The sequence below is a fragment of the Phalangium opilio genome, unplaced genomic scaffold (assembly GCF_054372755.1).
Source record: "Phalangium opilio isolate 3A_F unplaced genomic scaffold, DU_Popi_V2 ptg000013l_1, whole genome shotgun sequence".
Classification (NCBI taxonomy): Eukaryota; Metazoa; Arthropoda; class Arachnida; order Opiliones; family Phalangiidae; genus Phalangium; species Phalangium opilio.
Genome location: NW_028324148.1, coordinates 7,634,073 through 7,642,891, shown reverse-complemented (window position 1 = coordinate 7,642,891; position 8,819 = coordinate 7,634,073). Strand labels below are relative to the sequence as shown.

General features: G+C 34.7%; 1 long non-coding RNA gene across 2 annotated transcripts; it reads right to left on the bottom strand.

Annotated features, from left to right (window-relative positions):
- Window positions 1-348: 348 nt before the first annotated feature.
- On the bottom strand, window positions 349-8,392 carry LOC149708771 (uncharacterized). 2 transcript variants are annotated; one of them, XR_016381208.1, is made up of 3 exons: window positions 8,052-8,392; window positions 1,740-2,535; window positions 349-1,676 (listed from the first exon to the last, which is right to left on the bottom strand). It is a non-coding gene; the product is annotated as an uncharacterized LOC149708771 (long non-coding RNA). The 2 variants fall into 2 exon arrangements; XR_016381207.1 differs by having other exon boundaries at window positions 8,068-8,392.
- Between the last annotated feature and the right edge of the window lie 427 nt (window positions 8,393-8,819).

Genomic DNA, 8,819 nt, shown 5'->3' with positions numbered 1-8,819 from the left:
AAAAATCTAGGAATTCATTCAATATTTATGTATGCAGTAGTGCTTGCATTTTGCCCCTTTTATCATGATTGGGTCTGCCAACCCGGTCGTGTTCGTATTTTGCCGTTTTATCATGATTGGGGTTCGTATTTTGCCGTTTTATCGTGATTGCGTCTGCCAACCCAGTCGTGTTCGTATTTGTGCCTTCTCTTAAATGTGTCAACAAACAATCCTATTCCCCTTAGTATTTGCTCCTTTTCTAATATGCCCAAGCCAGACATAATTATGCAAAACGTACGTTGTCTTTTTTGCTCTGGTCGTTGTTTTGAACAGAATTGTGAGAATAATTGTCAAGTCGTCGTATTTTTTATTTGTAACAGGAATCTTTAATGTTTCCACAATCATATCAAATCATTGATACCTACATTGGCTACTCGAAAAGCCTCCATAACATTACGTAAGGCTCCATTAATCTTTGTAAAATACTATGGTTTTCTTCTCGATTTTACCGAGGTTGATTTCTTTAGTCCCTAGTTAAGTGCTTTGAAGTTCATCGTCTTTAAAAAGTTTTTTCTTCGAATTTTCGGAAATTTTGCTTCTTGATTTGCTTAAGCTAGTAAGATAAACATTTGGTGTAAATACCAAGTAATTTATCTATTAAATTACTCGCTTAGCTAGCCTAATACAGAAAAGTATAGAATGTCTACAACAGAGGGATACATAAATAAAAACCCTATTGGTTTAAAAAAATTTAAAATAGATCCAAATGTTTTAATGTCTAACTAATATTTTACTACGAAAAGGCTGGTATGGCATAACTTCAGCTATTTTGACTTTAACCGTCTGGACTACAACATCGATTCTCTAGAGGTGATTGAAGGAACAAAGCATAGTTTCTAGTTATGTTTAACATTCTTTCGTCACAGTTTAAATTAATCATGTATTTATTTTAAGGATATGCAGTACGTTGCATTACCCTGTAACTACGATATGTTTTACAACAGTACTAGATGGACATTCAAAGGCGTTTTCTCTACTGCCGATGTATATATTACATCTTCACCACCGGAACAGATATTGACATCATCTATGGACTTCTTGAATACAGATATCCAAGTGACAACCACCTTAACCCTCTAGTTTATTGTTACCGTATTAAATCTTTAACATATTTTAGACCGTTATTTGCCTACTCTTAAGCCTTGTCACAATATCTCTACTTATGTCGTACTTGGATTACTTTCGAAAAACTAATCATGTCAGTAGCGCAGTTACTTTCGTGAAATCTTTCCTGTGGAATTTATTTGACCTGTTTTCACTCATCTTCTTCGAGCGTAAGTATATGTGGGTGTGTCTCATGTCTTTACAAGGAGCCTATGAAAATTCACTACAACAGATAGCGCATGTACTAGGCGAGACCAGACATTTTGCTCCCCCAAAGCATATAGCATAAGTTCATATGATATATTCCGTAAGGTTGTCACTGGTTAAATAGAGCTTGTCATGAAGTGACGTAGATGAAACGTCATAGATTCTTGTATAGCGACGCCTTGTGAGGCACTTTCAAAGGCTTAGAACAGACTAAATTGGAAGACGGACTGTAAAACCGAGTGCAGTGCAATCTCGTGTCGTTCTTGAACTATCTCTCATTAAGTCTTTAGCATTACGGAAGGAAGTGTCATGTGTATGGAATATATCTTATAAACTTATGATTATAGTCATAGTTATCACTTAAAGACATTTGAAGGTAAATATATTACCTTTCATAAGGCTTGCTTTTTATAAATAAAAGCAATAGGGATCTTGTAGCTAGAGATCTTTACTTTTCAACTTGTCGGGAGTACAGTACCATCAGGGAGGAGACACTTGAGAGGGAGTGTTTGTCTAATGTTAAAGAAGCAGTAATATAAATAGAAGGGGAAAAAAGGGAGGGTAGGAATTTTTATCTCTCTCCCTCGATTGTAGCTAAAACGCAAAGCGCGAGTGGCGTCGGTTGCACTACCGCCAGCTCCCACTTCCAGTTCAAAGCCGGTTTTTAATTTGACGCATGCGCACGGACACCGCGGCGAGTGAATGAGCCAGCGCCGGAGAGAAACGAGTTTAGCCACGAAGCGAACCAATCCGCCTATTCACATTATTACTTACTATCAAGTCTCTCCTCCCTGGTACCATCGCCTTTTACAAAGTTTATCATCTGTTCTCAAAGTTAACACATTTCCTTTTAGTGCAATACTAATGAGAGAGAAATCTCATAATGAATTTAAGAACATAGTATAAAAACTCTCTACGTGCATGATAACGACCGTCATCAGATTGTTCTGTGTTAATGCTAATTTTCCAATTTCAGCTCTGAACTCATGGGAAGATCATTCCAGTGTCAAAATTCTTTTAATCACGTGGTTTTTGTCGCTCACTTTTTTCCTCTGCTATTTGGGCTGTTTTTTGAAATCCGAATTTTATCTCGAAAGTTACGCTTATATCGATAATTTGGAGGACTTGATGAGTCAAACAAAGATAGAACCACGTGTGATGGAGAAAGGTTTCGTGTATGAGGTTCTACAAAATTGGGTAAGATAAAGTTGATTTAGTATTACATCAAACCAAAGTTTAATTTTGGAAAATACGACAAACAGAAATAAAATAAAATTGGTAGGTTTACAGCATGGATAAGTATAAATACTGATGTATTCACAAGGCATTTTAATTATGAACCCGCTCAGTAGGGAAAATACATGGTTTATAACTCCTCCTCTCCCCCAATCTTGTGCTTGAAAGGGAAATTTGTTTTTTTAGACACATCGTTCGATGTACATCTAACGATGGTTGTATTAGTTTGACTTGGTCAGAAGATGTAGAAGTATCGTTCGTCTTTTTAAATGGAGAGTGAAAAGAGGGATTTTGGATTTTCAAAGGGTGGGGATTATTATTTGTCTATAACAGTGCATTGCGAATGTACTATGCACATATTAATGAACTCGCTAAGAGTGAAAAGGGATAAATTGTGTTAAGGTGGTAATTTTCATTCATTTGTGATTTTCAAGGAGAGAGGATTATGATTTATCTATGACACTGTATGTCTTTTATGAACTCACAAATTTGTCTTATTGTCTTACCTAAAATGAGAAATATCATTCTCACTTTAAAATTACTCATACTTTGGCCATGGCTATTCTAAGAATCTGAAAAACTCTCTATACAATAAAAAGTTTCGGATTTAGTTAGAGAAAGAACTCAAGTTCGGTGTTTTACCGAATGCTTTCTCTTTCAAACGCTTCTGGGCATAGGTCCATTATATAAATTTATAAGATGCGATGTGTACACGTCGGCATAAGTCTATGTTGTTAGCTCATCGAAGAGATAATCACTAAACTATCAAATTTATAAGATGCGATCATGAGTTAATAATATTTTAGCTCCCTATAAGTTACTCAGGTAATTAAGTTTTATACTCCAGCGTTTTTTCCCGCGCCGCCGGCTTCCCAATTATATGCAACGCTCTGCGGCCGCCACGGGAACGAAAATCTTATTTACTCTCCTTTCCGATTTTTCCCTGGAAGCGCGTGTAGTGTAAGCTAGCCAATGATATCGGAGCTATTTAAGCAGCCAAATATTTCGCTCAGTAGCCTCGGTTAAGAAAACGGTTAAGAGATCAGTGGAGTGGATTTAGCTGTTGTATAATTTTCTCGTTTCAAGTCACAATAACAACTCTTATCTTTAGCATTCTTTATCAATATCGGCAAATTGCATTGAGTTCGTGCATTTTTTTGTCTCAGTACTGACACAAACGCCTTGATTTAATGTTAAATTGCTAAAACATAGACATTCACGACTAAAACACTCCCTTGGTGAAAAAGCAGCCGACGACTCGAGGTCGAGGAGCCGTACGAGCGGGATTTTTTTTCGACAAGAGAGAGCGCAACATTCGGATTTTTTCCCGCGCGGGCGAAATGAGAAGAAATCGCTGGATACAGTACGCCTATGGAGCCTGAGTAACTTATAGGGAGCTGACATATTATTAACTCATGATGCGATAAGTAACGTCGGCATAAGTTTATGTTATAAATTTAATGTGTGTGATGATTTTAGCATCGCCAAAGGGGATAATCACTACAACGAAACTTTCCCTTTCAAAAGGTTCTGGGCATAAGTCCATGTTAGAAATTTATAAGATGTAATAATTGTGCATCGGCATAAGTCTATGTTGTAAACTCATCGAGGGGATAATCACTAAAACTATCTGTTCTTCTATTCCCCGGGATATTACAATTATAGCATAAGTAAATTTCTACGGGAAATAATTTTATCACTGTTTTGGGTACGGCATCAAGGGGCTATTCACTCAGATTTTATGTACGGTAAATCATTGAAACATTGTAAGAGATAGCGCTATTCACTCATTAGGGTAGCGTATTGAGTTCGAGGGGCTATTCTCTCAAACGTTTTGTACGCCGCCTGGTAGGCAAACGTCTGACCCCTCGCCACTGCTGGTGCGCAAATTAGGCCTCCAGCCCGAAGAGGACGTTGTTATCAGAAACCGCTTTGCTTAGAGATTGTTTGGAATACGTAGTGAGTCGTATTCTTCACAAGATTTAAGGCAAAAACTTTTGCGCTTAAACCTTTTTTTTAATTTTTACTTGCTTATTAGGCGAGATCCGATTCAAAACGGGAAAAATGGTTTAAATTCGTAGAAGAGAAGAACTTATTTTACTTCACTGACCTTATGAGCATATATTTTTACGAAGAATTAATGGAGGGAAAGGCGTTAATTATTAGTGAATTTATTTTAAATTTCGCCTTGCAAAGCACTTTGAACGACGATCCAGATGCGAGATATTTGCAAAGACTTTACGAACATGGTGGTTTATACTCTTCAAAACAGGAACTACTAAGCGAAATATTAATAATTCCAGTCGAACGCTCAATATTCGTTGGAAACCCAAAAGAATTTTCGGAATGTTTCACACTGGGGTAAGTAACGTTCTAATGGAAGGGAATTCTTACGCCAACCATTCCTTGCTATAATTGTTCCCAGGAATGTATAGATAGTAAAACATGGGAATGGATATCTTCGCCCAACATTTTAACATGAAGAAAATAAACGAGGAATGAACTAGTAAAGATACCATATCGGTATTGGCACTTATACTTGGGGTTTCCCGATAGTATCGGATCGGTTGGTTTAATGTGATACTAAACTGATACTCGTTTAAAATGTGTGAGATGGCACTACATGACATTTTTAGTTATTTCAGTAATGTATGGATGGTGATAATATCTCACCATGTGAATGTCAATCGTTGATAATTTCTCATTTAAATAAAAAGTACCTGAATTAATTTATCTAATGCGTTATAAGCAAAAATAGCTATATAACTGTTGATTAAAAGTAAAAATAAATATTTTATATCACCATATTTTGAAATGACAAAAAAAACTAAGAGTTAGTTTCACAAATATTTTTAAAGTTTTGAATTAATTTAATTTTTGGGTTTCAATACTTCAATGATAAATCACTAACAGTTACTAGAAGTATAATGATAAAAAGGCCTCTCAGCATATACTAGTTTACTAGTTAAAAAAGACAAACCGTAATATTATTTTAGAAATACCTCTAAACGTTTTACTTTTAGTATAGTTCATGAAATTTCTCTTTAAATTATTTCCTAGAATTTTCAATACATGTGTAAATGGCACTGTCCTACAAATATCAGTATTGGGTGAATTATGGGGTTTTCGGATCATAATAAATTTTAATTGATATTTTAAAAATCTTGACATCTTGTTCGAGATTTTAAAATTTCGTATGAGATTTAGAATAAGATTTAAATTTTTAAAGAGATTTAGAAGGTTTAAATTTTTAAAGAGATTTAGAAGGTTTAAATTTTTAAAGAGATTTAGAAGGTTTAAATTTTTAAAGAGATTTAGAAGGTTTAATTTTTTTCAGAGATTTAGAATAAGATTTAAATTTTTAATGAGTTACAGAATATTATTTAAATTTTTAATGAGTTACAGAATAAGATTTATACTTTTAATGAGTTACAGAATAAGATTTATATTTTTAATGAGTTACAGAATAAGATTTAAATTTTTATGAGATTTAGAATAAGATTTTCAAGAATATTTTCAAGATTTTTAAGAATATTTCAAGATTTTGAGACTTTTAAATGAGATTTTGTAACTTTGTCGGATATTTCCGTACTTAGTATTACACTTCCACGGTTATCAGGGTATTTAGAGATTTTAAAATTATGATATTTTATTGTGCGATTTCGGGATTTTTAGATGTTGAGAAGAGATTTCAGGATTTGCAATGTTTAGGAGAGATTTCGGGACTGGTGAGTCGCTGTCAAAGGCTTAGTACAGATTAAATATAGGAGGATGAACTGCAAAACCAAGTAGAGCTCGGCATTTTCGATCAATTAACCACTTTATTTTATCTTTATCCATACCCGAAAATTATTCACATAACTTACATGTTAAATCGTATTATAATCCACAAATTTATTACCTGACCCCACTCAACTTTATATCAGAGAAAAACCTACCTGACCCCACTCAACTTTATATCAGAGAAAAAACTACCTGACCCCACTCAATTGCTTTGGTCCCATTGAACCGAATTCCCATTCGACAGAACGGCTTTTTTGTGGTGTCCCATTCGACCGAACGTAGCCAAAAGGTGCGATTTTATTATAGTCCCATTGGACCGAAATTCTATTGAACTGGAAGAAGACATACTGTGTGGCTTTGCATTAAATATATTTTTAATTAATAGGAAAATCTTTTGGAAAAGGTGGCAGCTAATTAATAGGAGAATATTTTAGAAAAGGTGGTAGCTAATTAAAAGGAGAATATTTTGGAAAATGTGGTAGCTAATTAAAAGGAGAGTATTTTGGAAAATGTGGAAGCTAATTAGTAGGATAATGTTTTGGAAAAGGTTGCAGCTAATTAATAGGAGAATATTTTGGAAAAGGTGGCAGCTAATTAATAGGAGAATGTTTTGAAAAAGGCGGTAGCTAATTAAAAGGGAATATTTTGGAAAAGGTGGTAGCTAATTAAAAGGAGAATATTTTGGAAAATGTGGAAGCTAATTAGCAGGAGAATGTTTTGGAAAAGGTTGCAGCAAAATTAATAGTAGAAGATTTTGGAAAAGGTGGCAGCTAATTAATAGGAAAATCTTTTGGAAAAGGTGGCAGCTAATTAATAGGAGAATGTTTTGGAAAAGGTGGTAGCTATTTAAAGGGAGAATATTTTGGAAAAGGTGGTAGCTAATTAAAAGGAGCATTTTCGTTGGAAAAGGTGTCAACGAATTATTGGAACCAAACCTAACCTGACCTAACCTAACCTAACCTGACCTAACCTAACCTAACCTGACCTGACCTAACCTAACCTGAGCTGACCTGACCTGACCTGACCTGACCTGACCCAACCCAACCCAACCCAACCCAACCTAACCTAACCTAACCTAACCCACCCGAAACCAAAATATTAAAATTTTAATTTAGAACTTAAAGACATTGATGGAACTACAATTAAGACTGTACTTCATTTTTAGCACAATTTCTTTATTAATTCTATATATCTCTTGCCTTGAAAGGAAAGAAAGTGATCGATTTAATTAGTATCACGAAACATACTCTTTTAATACTATTAACCTACCTTTCGGAGATTCGAACCAACAACCTATCGCTTCGCAGTCCAGCATCGTATCCACAACACCACCGAATCAATGACGGCTTCAGTGTTTCAAGTTATATTCATGTATTTTTTAGGGGCATATTCGGACGATTGGGATTTCGGTCCATCGGGAATATAGCCATTGGGCTGGAAATCTAAAATCATTGCCGGATATTCGGTCGAATGGGATTTCGGTCCATTGGGAATTCTGTTGAAAGGAACGATACCACTCAATTTGATATCAGATTATATGATAAAATAATTACTCCATTAAGCGTTTTAATCTTTGCACAACGAGTATAGTTTCCGCACATGTAATACATTCCTTGAACTAAATACACGTTGAACAAATATTTATCAATTTCTAATAAAAAAATATTAGAACTAAAAATTACCTTTCATTATTCTGACCTTTTATTTCTGCATCCCACTCAAGGGATTTCCAATGAATGGGAGGTCTGTCCATCGGGACATTTTCTCCGAGTGTAATATCTATCTATTATGAATTTTAACAAATAAAATTTATATGAACAAAGCTTCGTTTCAATTGGAAAAGACCAATTGACTCCTTGTCCCAGGTCTGTTTCCAGTATGTGATTTATAGGCACTTATGGTTTTAGCAGGTGCCACGTGTCGTCCAACGGATGGTGGAATTGGCCTTACCAATGCAGAACGGGGTAATCAGCAAAGAATAATACTGACGACAATAAATTTATTAATAAAAAATGTCTTCGTGGACAAAGACTAGAAAAAGTAAATGATAAGAGAACAAAATGGAATGACCGAAGTAACAGATATTAAATTTTTTCAGTTTAAAGACATGATTATAAAACATCAATTATTTAAAAAAAATACTTATCTTCGTTTTTTTCGCCAAAATTACATTTGCATTGTTTACGAAAGACAGGTTATTCATTCTATATATCATTTTTGGTATTAACAGTTTTCGAATGAAAAGGATTAGAATAAATATCCGAGTATGGATATGGTTTATTTTTAAAGGTTCCTCTTTTCGAACTTAAGAGAAAACGTTGTTTGAAACGACTAAATGCTACCGAAGTTAGAAATTTTATCTTTCATCATGATTGACATTTTAAACGTCACTTTAGGGTTGGTTTTGCGCCTGCATTTATACGACCACGATTCGATTGGGTCCCATTTTT